General features: G+C 40.0%; 1 protein-coding gene across 1 annotated transcript in view; it reads right to left on the bottom strand.

Moving 5' to 3' along the window:
* LOC134533843 (tyrosine-protein kinase Btk) overlaps window positions 1-19,223 on the bottom strand; it is a 406,493-nt gene that overhangs the window by 181,816 nt on the left and 205,454 nt on the right. The window lies entirely within an intron of this gene.

The raw sequence follows: 19,223 nt of genomic DNA, 5'->3' as shown, positions 1-19,223 counted from the left end.
CCAGATAAACTGAACACTTTTAAGTTCTAGTTAAGTATTTTCTTTCAGTTAACGTGTTGAAATATTAAAATATTTGTCCTGGTAAAATAGAATATATTTAGGGTAATTTGCGTGTACTATATAACAAAAAAAAAATTGGTTGTCTGTAAAGTCGGTTTACGGACGATAGTTTAACGTGACGTCATAAAAAACATTGATGAAATGATTGCATACTTTTAAGAATAAAATTGAATCATTTTTATTTTATGATCACTATTTTGTATGGATACAAAGAAGGAGTGAAATTAAATCTACAATTTAATTGATACATTTACTTTTATTTACACTCATTAATTCAAACATGTTTATTACTTTAACGAAAAGATTATTTTAACTATAACTTTTATACATGTTTGCTATTTAACTTCTTCCAATCTGTGTTATTCTGTTAAGGATAGGACGATGATAGGAAAAGTAGGAAACGAATGGGAGTGTTTCAAGTTTAATGTGCCTCGAAAAAGTCAAATCGATGGTTGTTACAATCGAGTGGAAGAGAGATAGATGCGGCGCAAGCGTACAATGAGCGTAACGGGACACAGCGTAACGGGACAATGTGCGTAACGGGACAATTTGCGTAACGGGACAATTTTTCGTGCGTGCAGCCGGCGTTCATCGATTTATTAGACTTTGTCACGTCAAAAAAATTATAAGAAAATGTGTTCAGCGCTTTGTCCCTCCGAGCTCATATGTAACAGTAGGTACTACGAATAGCGCGCTCAGACAATATTCTAAAAATAGCAATGATCACCGGTCGACCGGGGCGGGGTGACGAGAGGAATCCGATACCCGACGGACCACAAAGGCTGGACGCCAAGGTCGATACGATACAATCGATAGGTGACTGACTGAGCGGGACGCACGTCGGTGCACGCGGTAACAACTTTCTGGCGTCAGCCGAGGCCACTTTGGACATGACGGTGTTCTCTTGGCCGGCGAAATCGTGACATCACGCAGAGAATAAGCTGTGACCGTCACGCCCACACGCTAAATATACAGGACCGTACGCTGAATTACATTTTTAGGGTTTAGGGTGACGAGAGGACCTCCCGCTGTTTGCTTTTTTAAAAAAAAATTTCCTTTTGTTGGTGGGAATGATAGATTGGTACACTGAATAACATTCTCACCTTAAATTTACGAAGATCATTGGTCACGAATTATCCAGGGATCTCCATAAATTTACGGTTATCTCCGTCAATTTACGAGTACTGATTTTACTTAGTAAATACACTGAACATGAGCCCACGTGTATCATCTTGGGATATTATCATACTGTAAAATATGATTTAAACATCTCTCAGCTTCCGTTACGGATTTTGCAGGAAACGCGTATTAGAATGTCCGCACATACCTGTAACTAAATTTCCCTGACTTTTTCCTAACCGAAATTCCCAATTTTCCTAACTAATTTTACTACAAAAAAAATTCACATATTTCGCAATTTTTTCAAAGAAACAAAAAAAAAACATCTTTCACCATCACCATGGCTGGCCAAGTTCAAACAGAACCTTGAAAATGCCATTTTATAGTGTCTATGACTATGCAATAAAACACCATATGAAATTTCTTTCACAGTCTGGGAGTTGGTAGACTGTTTTAAGTATGACTTCCCCCCCCCCCCGCCAACAAATTACAATTCCTATGGAATTCCCATGACTTTTCTTTGGATTTAAATAAATTCCTTGACTTTCCAATATGTGGATCCCAATGCATAAGTTCTGCGGTTGAAAGGCTCTCACCTACTCTGACTTTCATTCCAACCTTCCCCGACTCTTTTACTAAACCGACGCACTTGTAAAGTTAAATGTTTGTCATTAAATTGTAGAATCCTTTTCATTACACTACGTAAGCATCTTTTATCCGGATTTTAGTACGACTAAATTCATCTTTATTGTAATTATTTTTTTTTGTAGTTTCGACATCTAAAGAAATGAGCAAAACCGTACTTAAACAATTAAGTTCATGGTTGCTTCAAAACGTTGATTTTTTTTTTTTAATATTTCTGGAAACACTTTTTCTGGGGGCTTTTATATTCACCAAAAAGGGAAGGGAAGCCTTTGGTGAAGCCACACTCCCTGAGGGTCGCGGGGCCCCGGTGGGACCAAGGCGATTCGGGTTCGACTCCCGGCGGAGTTGAGCCCGGATCTTTTTCACAAGGAGGATACGTGGCGGACGTTGCCCTCAGACGGGAGATATTTCTTGTGGTAATACTTCTTCCTCCAAACTATCCACTACATCAAAGCTTCATTACCAACTGATCACTAGGGGCATGCAGATTTCGCGAAAAGATCTGAACGCCTACTAGACTGCAAAGATGTATACCCACACCTGTGGTTTCTTCCTTGTGATTGGCGGCCGTCTGCGAGAGAAGTCGTTGCGTTATTTGACCAAGCCACTCAGGACGCGTTTGCTTCCGCACTGAATCACTGTGATTGGTGTTGTTACAATCGATATGTACGTGGAAGAAACTCACCCAATAACGAAACACAGACGATGCTACAGTGTTTTAACTTTCATCTAGTCCCGAAATGTTTTCGCGAAATCATCATGCCCCTACTGATCACTCGCTTATCTTCAGTGATGACCTCCGATATAGGCGACAAGTTAAGCCCTAATCCATCCACATAATTCGTAACGAAAGTAGTTTATTTTTCGCAAAAAAAAATAATTAATCGCTCATTAGACGGCAATACGGTATGCCTGCGGTAGCGACTGTTCCTTTGTAATTGGCGGTCGTCTGCTAGAGAAGCTATTGCCCTATTTGGCCCGGGCCCATTCAGGTTGGCTATGATTGGTGTGCTGACAGCAGAAATGTATCTGAAATAATCATACCCAACAAGGAAACACACACACACACACAATGCTACAAAGTTTCAACACTTACGTTAGCTGGTCTGGAAACAGTCGTAACACGAATGGCACAGTAAATAAAACCGCAACTTCTCTCGCGAATCACTCAGTAGATGGAAGAAAAAAAATAACGTTTCAATCGTCGGGAAAACAGAACAATTCACTGCCGCAGACCAACCACCCGGATAATCATGCGGGAAACGCTCGGCGGACACAAAACAAACCACTCGCGGTTCTAACATACGACGCGAAGAGGACCCATTCTTTCACACAGATAAGCCGCAGCACTTGTGCTCACTGAAACCCATTTATCAACCCCGCCTGAAATGTTTCTGCTGTCTCCGAGCGAGAAAATAACCCTGCCAGGGCGTGGTATAAAACCCACATATATTTTTTCTCTCGAACGTTCCAAGGGCGTCCAGCTGCTGATTACCGTCTTAACTTTGTTACAACTTCGAGAATACCGAGCGGGAAATAACGAAAGGAAACAGGATTCGCGTAAAACAGAACAGAACACGGTTTAACTTTAAGTTACGGCGGCTTCCTTAAGAGCTGGTTCGCGCACCGAGGCTTTCAACAACAAAGTTTTCTGCACGACACAAACAAATACAATCATGGATGTGATTTACAATTCCCTCGTCTCATTTGTGTACGTTAAACGACTTTCCTGAGAGAGCCCGCGAGGGTTCAAGAAGAAAAGGAGTGATTACACAGGCGAGTTGTTTTACTGCTCAACAACTTGTATAATGCAAGCACTTTTTATCCTCAAACAGATTCGGAAAGAAACAATTTACAGAAGCGACCACACGAAAGGCAAATTATTACGATACAAAAAGCACGGGTACAGTTTGCGGACAGGTAGGATCACGTATTTTTCGCGAGAAGAGTTTGAGACTGAGAGTTAATTTTGAGAGACCTGCTTTGTGAACTCTAATAAAAGCGGCCGAAGGCAATATTCAGCTAAAAAAACGCTGCGGTAGTTTCAGCCATTTCAGTTTAAGAAATAACACCGATCTTAGAGATCGATAAAATCTGCAGCTTCAGTGACTGACTTTTACGTGACAGGGTTCCCACTCTCTTACTTCAACCCATTTCCTTGTGTTTTTCCTATTTTGCCCGTGTTTCACCAAATATTTTCCCCTGACTCATCGGTATGTTCGGCAAGCTAATATATATATACATATATATATATATACATACACATACACACATTATTATGAAAACACACTTCCTAAAACATAATATAATGTGCAGAATTAACTATAAAATGTTTTCCTGCACAATACACAGTTTACACAGTATCCATTTTCTTTAAAACCACATAACCAACACTGCCTGTCTAATGTTAGACAAAATCAGATACCTACACAAATTTATGGTGAAAATTCATAACCGTTTTAAGACGTTATGAGGTAGTACATAGTAAGGGAAAAAAAAAGCAATGATACTATTCCGTGACTATGATATAGCCCATTTCTGTGTTTTCCAGATGTTGAAGACCTTTTCCCCCCTTCAATTCTCTAATTTTCAGAAATTCCCTGTTCGTAGGAACCCTGCGTGAAAAGTAAACATGTGTGCAACGAGTTCGCTGGCTAGCGCAGAGGAGACTGGCCGGGACAGTGACGGAGACAGAGGGGCGAGTGGGATCCGATACCCGCGGCGCCGTTTGGCGGGAGTCGGCCGTCATTAGCAAGCGCTCGGCTGAAGGCGAGAGGAAATCCCGCAATACGGCGGCGAGATATTAATGGCGCAGATAATGGGGCAGTGATTTGCTGTTGGGCTGTGGAGACAGAGAAGGGGGGGGGGGTAAGCTGCATCACGCCAACACTAATGAGTGCACAGGTGATTAGCCGCCAGCACAGGGCTATCACTCCATCTGCGCTCCGTGAACAACGATCACGAACGTCAACCAACCCAAACAGACCACCTCCGTCATCGACTCACGATCTGGTCGACCGTTTGAAACTGTAAGTTGTACCTACACACTGTATCGTTTTTTTCTCTGGATTTTAATAAACAAAAAAAATAATAATAAGTTGTTAGTGACTAAACAGAACGAACAAACGAATTGGAGATTTTTGTAGCTTGAAACCAATCTTATAAATTAAAGCACACACCGACAGGACTGGAAACATCAGCTGATGTAAACGTTTAGATGTCCGTTCCTTTACAAATGTTGTTAAAAAAAAACATTATGTGTGAATTTGAATTTTGTCGTATCTACTGTAGTGCATATTTCAACATATTAATGCCCCCGCCTACCCGGGCGCACACACGGTGTGCAGGGATTCAGAAAAAAAACCACGTGATCTAAAAACTGCTAGAGATATCCGAGTGGGGTCTGCTTACGAAAAAAAACCCTAATAATACGCTGAGGGCGGACGAGTAGTTTTGTTTTCGTATTTATTTTCTAATATGTATTTTACAAGCGTGAAATTGCTACAACTAGTCTTTTCAGAATAATTTTTAGGCATATAACAAAATAAAGTCTAATTATTAAAAAAAAAATCCTTGGTTTAAAAAAAAATTATGCTTAAATGAAACATCATTTTAAACATAAAATTATGCGCTAATTTTCGTAAATAACACACACTATTATCTCTAAAAACGTATTTCATCTGTGCACAAATAACGATAGCCACGTGTTGTACAAAGTCACAAATATGTTTCATGTAGTATTCAAAACTAGTTCTTGGCAACTTGTTTTTCCCGGACGAATATTTTGCAAAAGTACAGAAATTTTTTTTCTTCTTCTGCGCATCCCCGTCCTCAGCGAATTCTTGAAAGGTGTTGGTGATCAGACGCCGCTCTGGTAGCGGGAGCAGTGTTCAAACCGCGCGGTTTTCTACTGGAGCGCCTCACACCGCGCGTGTTTTCCCCGGGTAGGCGGGCACCATTACCTGCCGCTACGCCGCGCCGCGCTCGTCACGGGCAGCGCCGCGGTGTGTCGCCCCCCCCCCCCCCACCACCCTTCACTACACCGCCGACGAGCGCCGTCAACGGGCCGTGAACCAGAGCGCAGCGGAGGTGTGGCTCCGGCTCCCAGAAGCTCGCGCAAAGGCCACATCGGTGGCAGTAAACAGTTGCGTCGACTGCTCAGTACATGGAGGTTGAAGCAAAACAACCGTAACTCACCCAAGAACAATTTATATTTGTAGCCTGGACTTACTGTTAGAGATGGGCTGGAAATTCACACAATTCTCCATATGTAATCTTCCTGCAATTGGCACACGCAGGGGCATGCAGATTTCGCGAAAATATTTCGAGACTGCATGAAAGTTAAAACACTGTAGAACCGTCTGTGTTTCGTGATTGGGCGGGTTTATCCCAGGTACATATCGATTGTAACAACACCAATCACAGTGATTCTGTGCGGAAGTAAACGCGGCCTGAGTGGCTCGGTCAAATAAGGCAACGACTTCTCTCGCAGAAGTCCGCCAATAACAAGGAAGAATGCGCTGGGGCGGGTGTGCCTTGTTGCAGTCTAATAAGTGTTCAGATATTTTCGCGATAAATACCTGCCCCTAGGCACACGGTTCATCTGGAAGACGCTGGGCCAAAGAAGTGTAGAATCACGGGCAACTCAGTCTAGAACAACTGTCGAGTCAGCAGCCAATGAGCAGGGGACATTTTCTCACACGTGTTGAGGATCGTGGAGTCTGTACTAGAAGCCACTACAATCGCGGATTTTTCCGGTCCCTACCAATTGTCCTTTTACGTGAAAGGGTTCCCACTCTCTTACTTCAACCAATTTTCTCGTGGTTCCCCTATTTTCCTTGTATTTCCCCTATTATACCTTTTCCCTTTCAACACTTTCCCCTGGTTCATCGGTGTGTTTGACAAGCGAAAATATAGATATTTCCAACACACTTCATCAAACATATATATTGTGCTGAATTGACTGTATTATTTCCGTAGTTATGACATCTGCGATTTTAATGATCTACTGCTCTACCACTAGGGCCATGTTTTTTTCGCGAAAAAAAATCTCAACGCTCATTTGACTTCCTTGTAACTGGTGGCCGTGTGTGATTCAACACTGAATGGCTGTGATTCGTGCACTAGCAGTAATTATGTACCTGAAAGAAACCCAGCCAGTCTCGAAACGCAGTCGATGCTACACAACTATTAACTCCCAGCTGGTCTCGAAATCTTTCCGCGGAAGATGCGTGCTCCACATCTATCGCAAAACCTCAAACGACTTACCCTTAGTGAAAAAGGGAGAGAGATATTTGTTGCTATCACATTTGTGACCCGAACACCGATAATCTTATCTGCCAACACGACTGTCAAAAACACGTGTCATGGCGGACGCAGATGGCTCGTTGACGTTATAAAATCTTACAGCACTTTGCATTGCTCGGGCTTCCATACCGTGAGTGTAAAAAAAAAAAAACTAATAGTTCTTCGAAATTTCAAATAACCGAATCTTCGAAGAAACTACGCAGTATTTTGATTTCCGAGTTACATGTTACGTCCTGAACAAAGATAAACACACACTTAGACAAAATAAGAATGCTGTTAATACGTTTTTGAAAGGTTCTGTTAATATACCGCAAATAGTATTTACGAAGACGGCCGTAGACGTACGAAGATCCCTGGATCATTTGTAATCAGTGTTCTTCGTAAATTTAAGGTATTTTTTTTAACAAATGTACATACACTGAAAGAAATTTTTGTATATTTTACAAGGAAAATCCTTGGAAACACTTTTGCCAAGGATATTTCTTGAAAAACTACAAGGCAGAGCTTTGTACCATGTGCGATTTTGCAAGGCTCTGCCTTGTAGTTTTTCAAGAAATATCCTTGGCAACAGGGTTTCCAAGAATTTCCCTTGTAAAAGTACAAATTTTTTTTAGAGTGTACTGTATCAGGAAAACGCAGTTTTAGTGTCAACGGTAAAAAAAAACATACAGGTGTTACTCAGTGGTTTCAGCACTCGCTTTAGCGAGGCTAAGCGTTTCGCCGCAACCGTTATAACGGTAGCACGCCGAGAAAACGTTGACTCTGTGCCTACTTCTAGGTCTGACCCACATTATATATTTCAGCTGACTTGCAAACAAGGCGCGTGTGGCGTCTGCGGTTTAAAAAGCAACACTGGTAGCAATAAGAATACAGGCGAGGAACACACTTTGAAGTTCAGGCGGAGAGTGCAATATTTTAAAGATATTGTTACATAGGTACTTACTACCGATGTGTTTTACGCTGGATTTTCGTTTCAGTATAAAACATGCACTTCAGATTCTGGCATGTTTACAACTAAGAGAGTCAAACACGAAAACAGATCAAAGTGTAATGAAGCAAGAGATTACTGTCGAGACACCAAAACACAGCAAGTGTTGATTATTAAAACAAGTTCAGATGAACAAAAACCCCAGTAAGTACTTACTGCAGATAGATAATACAATCACCATCGACATTATAAACTAATCACACGAATCAAGCCTTGCAGAGACAGCTAAAAACCGCTTAGCGAGTGATTATTTCAACTAATGGCAACGATTTTAACTAACGATCGAGGATTCAACTAGCCAGCTTAAGGCAAAATCCCACACCATAAAGAAGTATTATACTTCTACATTATGGATTGAGCGTGCATATTTGAATGTTATAACAGTTACAAAAAATCCTATTTACGTATAGTCATCCCAAAAACTCACTATTAAAAAAAGTAATGATCTATAATGGTGGTTTTTTTTACATGTTCGAATACTTACAGTTTCGGTCTTGTTTTTTTGTAATTACTCGGTGACAACTAAAAGTATGTTCATCACTCTGCTCCAATTTATCGCAGTTTTTTTTTTACAAACGCCATTGCAGTTTTGCACTGTTTGTCGTGGAAAAATTCTGCAAATAAAGAATAAATAAAAATTTGAAGATAAAAATTTCACATAAAACAAGACTGAATCAGCTGATGTCGGACAAGCGGAACCAACGAAGAAACTGAACAAGTATTATGGACAACACAACGGCGACAGCACGAACAAAAAAATGTTCAATACATAAATAACATACAGCACAAGAATTCCGTTGAAAGAACTTAGGCATTGAAAAAATAATATAACATCACAGACGAACAAAGAGAGCTAACAACGACGAGACAGATTAAATGCAGGCAGACAACAAACCTGGACAATGCAGCAAACATATAAACACAGCGGTGAAGATTCAACAACGATAGCACTGACGAACACAAAAGATTTCCAATGACAACGTCTCGTGTGTTGTCCATAGTACTTGTTTATCTTCATGGAAGTTTTTCAGTAACTTGAATTGTTTCACAGTTGTTTTCACCCATATATATTTAGAGAGTACGTCATGCAGACTAAAAGACTTAAGCAAAAGCTTAAGAACTAAAAAATTAACCAAAGTATGTATGTAACTTATCAAATACGTCGATAATGAAATGAGGTGCCATAGTGTTTAAAACACTGCACTTGTGTTGCAGAAGGCCCTGAACAGAATTCCGGATCAGCCATCCCGATCGCTGTTTTCCTGGGTTTTCCGAAAGAAATTTCGGTACGGTTCCTCACTGTCGCTTCATCTCCCGACATCATTGATACACTTTTTTTTTTGTAAATGGAAAAGAAATATTCATGTAAAATGACAGATATTTGTAAACCCGAAATCCTAGTATTTGTTCAAGTCTTTTCGGCTCTTATCGGAGCCGTTTCATTACATAATTTAAAATTTCGGTCTACTAATCAAATGATCCGATAGTCGACGTAGCTGCTCCGGGAGCGAATTCTAGCGGCGGGTGCGAAAACTACGTGTGATTCGCGTCCAGAAATGTAGTTGAAACCACCGTTTGCGTATATTTATCACGTTCGGAATTATTTTTTAAGAATTCTACGTTGAAATCCGTATCCCAATTTTGTATTATAAGTGTATTTGCAACAAGAGAACACACTAATTTGCTCGATACCGAGGTTAGATGTTACACATCTCTGGCGAGTAGTGAAAGAACCGCTCTCATTTTTATCCCATCGCGAAAACAATTCATGTATCTGAAACTAACTGATCCATCCATCCATCCATTCATCCATCCATCCATCCATCCATCGGCCGCCTACCTGTGAGAAGTCTGTCGCGAGTCGTGGCTAACACAGATTGATGACAAGGGGAAGAGTGAGGCTCGTCATTTTCCCTGGCACCAATGAGGCTCCAGATGGATACGTGAACCTATTAGAACCGTACACGCTCGGGCAATTCACATCCAGGAAGCAAATGCACAAGAAGAGAACAAGGCCAATTCCCTACGGAAATTCCATTAATCAATTTCTTCACCAGCACGTAGGGCTCAGATAACGCTAAACACCTGCAAAACAACAAGGGAACAACGTGGGGAAAAAACCTTTTCCCTTGCCTAAACCTTACAACCGAGAACGAGAAACAGCGGTTACATGAGCAGATACTCGCAAATTAAACCAAGCACGGGTTCACATAAACTACACGGCAGGAATGGCGAAAAAACCAATTCATTGCAACAGTCACTGATTCTTTGTTTATTCCAATATTGCACGATTAAGTAGCAGGTTTTCACTGAACAAAGATCAAGCCTTTGACTCGAACTTCGATGATGAAAACTTTTCTTTCAAATTTGGAGTAATGGATATTGGGATTATAAACTGTCCACGTAGTTGTGTTTGGTAAAAAAAAAAAAAAAAATGATTTAAGGAGCATTTATAAAAAAAAAAGAATTCTATTAACGGCTCCGCATAAAACTCTTAATTGTGTTATTGGTATATTAGTGTGGCACATGGACAGCCGACGTACGGTATTATTAACAAATGGACTGCTGTCATACGACTCCACACTGTTGGAAATTCAGTACATTTACGGACAGTACAACGAAGAACTCGCGTTAATAAACGAACAATAATTCGTAATTTCATATAACTGAATCTTAGTAGAACCTACACCGAATTTCAAATTCCGGATTCTGTTCTCCCGAGAAACATGGTAAACGCACACGTGGGCGAAATTAGTGTGTTTTTTTTTTGCAACGATTAAGCAGTTTGCGAATGTTTATGTTATATAACAAGATTATTCTTGTGGAATCCTTTGAAAGTAAGTGAACTTACTTTGAGAGAAAATAAATTGAGAAGAGAACGATATAGTGATGAATATAAGTGGGTAGTTTTTTATCAGCGTCCTTCGTAAATTTAAGGTGAAACTATTTAACAGTGCCGTTCCTTCGTACACAATATTGGGAAATAAAATTAAAATGTACGGTTCTTGTGAGTTCATTATGTAATTCATTCAATTCATTAACCGTAAATTTAAGAATATCACTGGATAGTTTGTAACGAGAGATCTTCGTAAATTTAAGAAGAAGGAAAAAAGTGAGGGAGTCTTTCAGTAAATGCCAGTGATGTGTAACATCTAACCTCAGTAACGAGCTAATTCATACGCATATAATACGAAACTCAAGACGAAATTTAACGCAGAATTCTTTAAAATAATGCCGAGCGTGATAAGTATACGAAATTATGTTTCCGACTTCATTTCTGGACGCGAATAACACGTAGTTCCCGCACGCGCCACTAGAATTAGCTGCCGGAGCAGCTACGTCGACAGTTGAATCATTTGTTAGCAGACAGAAATTTCAAAAAATATATATATTGAAACGGCTCTGATAAAAACGAAAAAAAAAAAAGAAAAAAAAATTAAAAAAAATACTAAACCCTGGTTTTGGAACTGATTTAGGAAAATCAATTTGATTAAAATACATCCTGTCTTGTTAAAAAAATTCATTAAAAAGTTAATACCATAAAGTTTCCCTTTGTCTTTGTGAACCTCGGTTCGCACCATCCGCCACAGATAACGGCACTGTGGTAACAAGTTTACGTTCCTTGGCTTCCGTCGCATTCAAGAAATCACTCCCGCCAAATGCCGTGTGCCGAGAGCTAAGTTGTTACACATGAAAAAAATTTTGAATAGTGGCCACAGTGTGACTGTGCGACAGTAAAGCCGCAAGAACAACACGGGCAGAGAACCTGGCTCACACGAGGCAGTTCGCGACACAGTGGGCACCGTGAACTGGTGTGAAGATGCATCTGCACGGAGCGTCCCCACCCAAACAAGCCGGGGGATATTTATTTATTATATATATTTTTTATTTTTATGCTGTTTGGTCTACAGCTGTGCGCCAACGGCCAAAGGGTCATTTCTTTCTTATTCAAAACCTTTTACTATCATATCATCGATCAAATTGCCGTACGTAGATCAATACCCATGCCTTACCCGTGACTCGAACCCAGAAACCGTCGCACCGTAAGCCGGCTTGCACCCGACTACGCCACGGAGGTCGGCGCCGGGGGATTAAATGGCGTGGCATGGGAGGTTGGCTGGCGTGGGACACAAGGGTAACAAGAGTTGAACGTGCTAGTTTGCCACCCGGCTTAAGACTTCCCGCGAACTTTTTTTTTTTTGGGAGTATCTTGGCGTGTTCGACGGCGCTCAGGGAAGTCCTAGGGGCGACATCAAACGTGCATCGAATTCCTCCATCGCCCCTACGCGCAAAGAATTGCAAGGCGTTCGCCTCTATTGGGGTTTAAAATTTGGCGACGCCTTCGTTTTTATTGCGTCGCGATGAAAGGAAACGTGGGATATTTGACTAAACAGAGCAAATGTCCCCAACAGATAGGTGAATAATCCTTACAAAAAATGTTTTCGAAACTAAATATAATTATGATTAAATTCACGTTTTAGTCATTTTGATTTTCAGAAAACATTACAAAGTAATACTTATCATATTAAACATTTATTGATGATATTATTAAAATAAAACAAGATAAACATATACTTATGACTGTGTTCCATAAAGAAATATCTCGATTACGAGGCTTGAAGGCTGAAACTACTTTATTCGCAAAAATAAAATGACGTGGCATTATTGGTGGGACGTCGGCCTGCCGGTGGCTTCCCTGGAAGAAGGATCCATCGCTATTTTTAATCGAATAACCTCGTTGGATTTGAACAGAGGTCACCATGTCGCAAGTACGTTTTTTATTAAAATTGAATCAATATAAATTTTTTTATTTTATAAATTTTCCCGTTACAATCGTATAACAATTACGGATTTACGAAAATTGAAAAGTTCTAGAATCCAAGATGGGGGCCGTTAAGAAAAATGCAACGTAAACATCATTAACATCCAATATGGTATAAGTTTTTCAAAATTTTATTAATTAATATTTTTAAGTATTTAAAAAATTTTCCCGATTTTCTAGCACGAAAATTTTTCAAGATTGCGGGCGTGCAACGTTTTCAGAATCCAAGATTGCTGGTGTGATGTAAGTAATTTGTAATTAAAATTTTATTTAAATTGTAATTAAGATTTTTTTTTTTAAATTTTTATACATAAATTACATGTTTACTCTGGCCGGGAATCGAACCGAGGACTGAGATGGATTCGATAACCAAACATTAGAAGTAAACAATATTTTATATATTTTTTGGATTTTTTTTTAATTTTACGGTCGAAAATTAAATATTTCAAGTTTACGGTCAAGGTCATCAAGGTCAAGGTCAAGGTCAAAAATCCTCTCTAGAGGCTTATTGGAGGCTTGTCCATGGGGAATTTAAACCTTTTTGGAGATATTTCTAATTTTTCAATTTTTGAGGGAGGGGGAGAGTTTTCCCTAAAAACGGGAATATTTAAGGTTTTTTGAGGAACTTTGATGAAATTTGACACCAAAAATTGTCGTCGTGACGTCAGAGGTCGGTCGATCACTAAACCCGCTCCAAGCTCCACACGCTGCTTAAGTCCAATTATTGAATATAAGATTATATTTTATATGGTTTTGAAAAATTATATTTTAGTGAAACGTCGATTAAAATATAAAATTTGCGCTAATTTCGCCAGAAATACTCAGTATTATCTCTAAAAAATATTCTATGTATGCAAAAATAAACATAGCAATGTGTTGTGAAACGTTACAATATATATCTTGAAGTATTACAAACTATTTCTTGGCAACTGGTTTCCAAGTGGTTTCTTTTTGTATAAAAACAAAAAAATATATATTTTCTGCGCAGGATCAACCCCACACACTCACACACACAAATGAGTCGGTGTCCAACGTCCAACGACTGCTGCCACATTTTTACCTTCAGGGCGGATTTCATGTGAATGGGTCGTTTTAGCTTCATAATTGAATCGGCACATGCTGAAAGGGCATCAGTCACAAACAAAAACGGCAACGTGAGTTAAACATGAAAATCGCATGTTATAAGATAGCTTCAACTATCTATGCAAAAAAGTGATTTGAGTCACACGCGCGGGCTAGCAAACATCAGCTAGGGAAATTCTTAACGTTCGCTAAAAGGGGTTGCTCCGAGAAAAGATTTATTAGTTTTTTTTTTCTTTCTGAAAACTGGGGTTGCTTGGACTGAGGCCCCTTTTAGCATGTGCCGATTCAATCGTAGATATTGGTTTCTTTTGTCATTCGGGGAGTCTCGGAAAGTATGATGGTACGCATTCCAGCATCTCTCCGAATAGCGACGGAATCACTGGAGTTGTCCAGTGACGGCACGGCACAAAGAGGCTCACGAGACGGAAAACGCGAGCTTCGCTGCTCTGCACGTCGCGCCGGACGGGAGAATTGTGCAAGGAGGGGAGGGGGGAGTGTAGGGGTGGTGGGGGTAACTCGAGGGCGGGACCCGGGCGGGGCGCGGCCGAGACATGCAGCGCCCCGAGCGGCGGGCGGTGCAATCACAACAACTGGAGCGCGACAGCCCGCGGCGGCTAGACCGGCGACAGCGACCTGGTACAAGACCGGCCCCAGTCAGCAAAACATCCCCACGATTCTAACAAAAAAAATATATTAACGTAGCACAAATAAATGTGACTTCATTCCCAGTTTTTAAATGAACTCATTTCGTTGTTGTTACTCCAACAACTTAGACAAACGCCAAAAAAATCCATTGGCGTAGCTGTGTTCATAAAGTTGGGGGGGGGGGGGGGACAAATAATGATTTTGATGTCATGTAAACCCATTCCCCTCTTACTTACATTCCACCACCGGAAAATTTTGATTTTAAAAGTGCACAATAGCGCTTTTTAAGCAGTTTTTGTATCTAACCATTGGATACATCGATGTTAAAATTATTATTGTTTTCTTAAGATAAAATTTGAGAGTGAAGAAATTACAAATAAAGTTGGGCAGAATAATATTATAAAATAAAAATATCACGGTCTAGAAAGTTGGGGGGGGGGGGGAGACTGTCCCCTCCACCCAAAAAGTTCACGGGGACACGTCCCCCCTGTCCCCCCCGGTTCCTACGCCCCTGAACAAATCGACAATCCGGGCCCGTCGGGACCCGTTCATTCTGACAGCAGCCGACGCGGATTTGCCGTCATGGTAAACTAATTTCGGATACTTACAACTTAAAAGTGAACGGTTGGGTCCGGTCCAATTTTACTAAGGATCGCAGGCTTTCGCGGCCGTTGTCTGAAGTTTGCTTGGCTTCTGCGCGACGTTCCGGTCGACCTTGCAGTCGCCATCTTCAGGGTAGCAGTCACCTAAGGTTCTTCTGCCTTCAAATACCCTCGCCCGAGAGTGGCGTTGTTGGTTTTTACCGATCGGCTACCGCCGTGGGCCTATCAGAGCTTTGTTCACCCCTGCTCGGCTGGTCGGTTTGGCCAATCGGAGCTAGGCTATGTGATTGGTCGGGATGCTGGCCAATCAGAGGCGGGTCCACTGTTGTTTGTCCCGGGCTGCGGGAACCCTGCGGCCGTGCCTGATAGAGTGCGTGTACACACGGCACGAGCAGCCGACCGCGAGGACAATCACACATACATACGTAATGCACGAGCAAACACATGCGAGGGCCGCATATAGAGTGGACAAAACCAGTGATGGCAAAAAAAAAAAAAAGTTAAAATGTCCAAAAAAAAAATTAAACCCGAATTATAGCAATTCTAGTGTCAAACATTACATAATAATTTCTGCATATTTGCATGTCCTGTACCTTCAAAGCTATGAGGGTTCACAGGTATTATCGACTATGCTATGCCGACAGTTAAAATCTCTACGACACTCTTTAACACTCAGGAATAAAGCATATCAAGTTAGTCGTGTTAAGCCTTAAGTTAATATAAAAAAACTATGATTATAAATAAAAAATAAAAATATAAAATGCCCTAAAAACAGAATGATTTAAAAATCACTTTTATTGTTGCATAGTTAACATAGCAAAACAGTAAAGGAAAAATATCCTTAAGTAATACTTCTATGCAATTTAAATGTAACGAAAGTTTAGAGTAGATGCTACTAAAAAAAATTCTTCCATGGTAAATCATTGGGATCCAGAAATGAATTATGTTTAACTTTTAATTAAACTGTAGTGATATTATCAATAATTGAACTTTTATAGTACCGTAAAATCTATGATGTGCTTTCTCTAACACAAGCAATAAAAAAAATGGTTTTTGCCTTAAATGTGTTCAATCCAAGACGGTAACGTTTTTTCACTCAGACTACATTTTTCATACTGGGAGTGTGTTTTTCTTACAGTGCGTTTGGACATAAAGAAAATAAATGCCACATTTAGTATGCCATAAATTGGCGCGATGTGATATAAAAACATTAACAAACATAGCCTACATACTTGGCATGACGCACGCGGCTAGCCTGCGTATGTATTATATTCTGTAACGGTGGGATACCGTGCGTCAAAGTTGGTACCGAATATTTCCAGCTCCGCAGCTTGATGTATCGTTTTATGCCGTTATGTATCATCCAAGAACCTCTAAGCTCAGTAGTGTAGCGATTATACTTCTCGTTAACCTCCCGTTAACTAATCGATATATCTTGGTAAGCTAGTGGAGGGGTTGGGCCCCTCGTATTGTCGCATGAGGATAAATGTGAACAACCATGTTCTAAAGTAAAGTTCGAACATTGAGTTAGATGTAAAATACTTGTACGTCAGAACCAAACGATCCAAAGTATAAATGTGGGGATTTTTGTGTTGTTGAAAATAATGCCTTAAAAGTTCGATTTTTACCAAGTCCTACAATTATACCTCCTTCAAGAGCCTAAGACCAAAATTTTAGTTGAGTTAGAAAAAAAAAACGTAAATCCAGTAATACCTGTAGATGTTGGAAAAAAAAATACTCATTTCAGAATAAATTAATAACAAGTTCCTTCTTGCCCGCCATATGAAGGTTGAAAACACAGTATATCAGTGTTGCGATTAACCGAGCTCCGATTAACCGAGTTTTCGTACTATCCGAGTCTACCTGAACATCATTACCGGCAAAGACTGTTCAAAAATTTGCTTGAGGACCTAGAAAGTGATCTGATTAACCTCAAAGATTACATTTATTCGTTGGGGAAATCAAGGAGTGACGAGAAAGAATCTACACTGAAGAAAAGCTGAAGGGAAAAAAAAAACACCTCCCGTAAATTATACCTCTGATCTAACTTAAAACTAATATGATTTTCTCATTATATCAGTGTCATCTTCTAAGAAGATTCAGTTGTTTGAAACTATGAAGAACTCTTCGTTTATTTAAGTTTAATTCTTCGTTTAAAAGTCCGTACATTTACTGTAATTTCTAACTGAGTGAGAAAAGAAGTGTGCAAACACATTACGACAATAAACGTCTGTATTTGGTAATTAGGTGTTATAATTTTGCAGGCAAGAATGGATGTAACCTTTATTATAATAAATAGATAAATTTTAATGAGCTAATAGAGCTATCCTTTCGAAACCTGTTCCCCTAGATCATAAAAATGTAATTGTTGAAATTAACATGAGCTAAATAATTACAAAATAGCACAGTTTGTCATAAGAAACCTCATTTCTGACTTATTCCTTCTACGAAATTCTCTGTGCTGTCTTTGCATTTAACCTTTGGCGTCGGCTCATTTTGGCTCGTTTTATGTGTTAGCATGTTCCTTCTTTTATTATCCATTATGGGAAATTCTTTTTTAAATACTGTATAACCTGCAAAAAAAAACACACTCAATATTTCCGTTGCAAGAATCACGCAAAGAATGGTAAGTACACTGATGTCTGTGTGTTTACCTTGTTTACACAGTAACACAGAACTCAGATGGTCGGAAACCCGGTGTAGTTTTCACGAAGATACATTTATCTGAGAATCGAGAGTTCTTCGTTATTTTTTTTTATCGTGAAGTCCGTCAGTTTACTGTGATGAGGCACGACACGACACGATAGTAATTGTCTTCCATATATTTACACACGAGCAATGCACACGGAATCAGACGCGGCACGACGCCAAGAAACTGTCGCGATCAGACACGAGGCGACAACGTCGAATGACTGCTCCAACTTATTCCAGAGCAGTATTCTGCGCATGCACAAGTTAAAAAAAAATTCAACAAAGGCATGCCGTAGTGTGTTTATAGATGATCATTCAAAGATTTTTTTTTCAATGGTAATTTAATTCGAGTAAGTATTCACTTGTAAAGTAATTTAACCGAATTTTTCTCAACATAGAGCAGAAAGCAGATCGAATAGTAAGTTCAGTACAGGGAAGACCTATTTCATACAATCCACCTTTGAATGAGTGTCACGACGACAATATCATTTCAAGAATGTGGGCAGAAGTAACGTTACGAAAACACGATGTTAATCTATCGCGAGGCATAGTGTCTGTGTGAGCCCAGCCTAAGGAGGCCCTATACTGTCAATCGTTTGATCAAAAGATTTGAGTCAATCGACTGATGCGATTCAATCACCCGTCAATGGAACCCTTACATTTTTTTGATCAAATCTCATTTTGCAGTGGAGTTTCCGTGTGGAAGGTAGTTGCGAGACATTTGTGCAGCTAAGTTTTTTTCAGTGGCTTATCAAATGTGTAGTGAGTATGGACATACCCTACCGGAGGGTCAAACGCCCTCGGTCGAACTTGCCGGCAGCGCTCGGCTGGAGCGTCGAAACTGGGTCCCTAGAAGGCCAGTCGCGCTCATGGGGGAGAAACTCTAATTACCGAGACTGAGACCTAGTTTTTTGAAGTAGTTATGGGCCCGTCCGCTAGATAGTAGTTTTCATAATATATTGCTGACATAACTACATTAATTTATTAGAAGTAATGTATAAGCTATTATCAGGCAAACAGACCAGTGAAAATTCACTCTATTTAGGTAGCCACTAATTTTGTGGTGTGTGATACAATGAGCTTTTGCACCTCCTACTCCTTTATTTATTACATGTCGGTTTATTACAAAATAGCATAAAGTATTTTCGCATCGAATAAATTCGTTTTGCGCCGCCAAGGAGATAACTTAATATAACCAAAAAAAAACGTATTAACTAAAAAAAACTTCACCTCACACAAATCACCTGCCCCCAAGGACTTG

The sequence above is a fragment of the Bacillus rossius genome, chromosome 7 (genome assembly GCF_032445375.1).
Source record: "Bacillus rossius redtenbacheri isolate Brsri chromosome 7, Brsri_v3, whole genome shotgun sequence".
Taxonomy (NCBI): domain Eukaryota; kingdom Metazoa; phylum Arthropoda; class Insecta; order Phasmatodea; family Bacillidae; genus Bacillus; species Bacillus rossius.
This window is presented reverse-complemented; position numbering and strand designations above follow the sequence as displayed.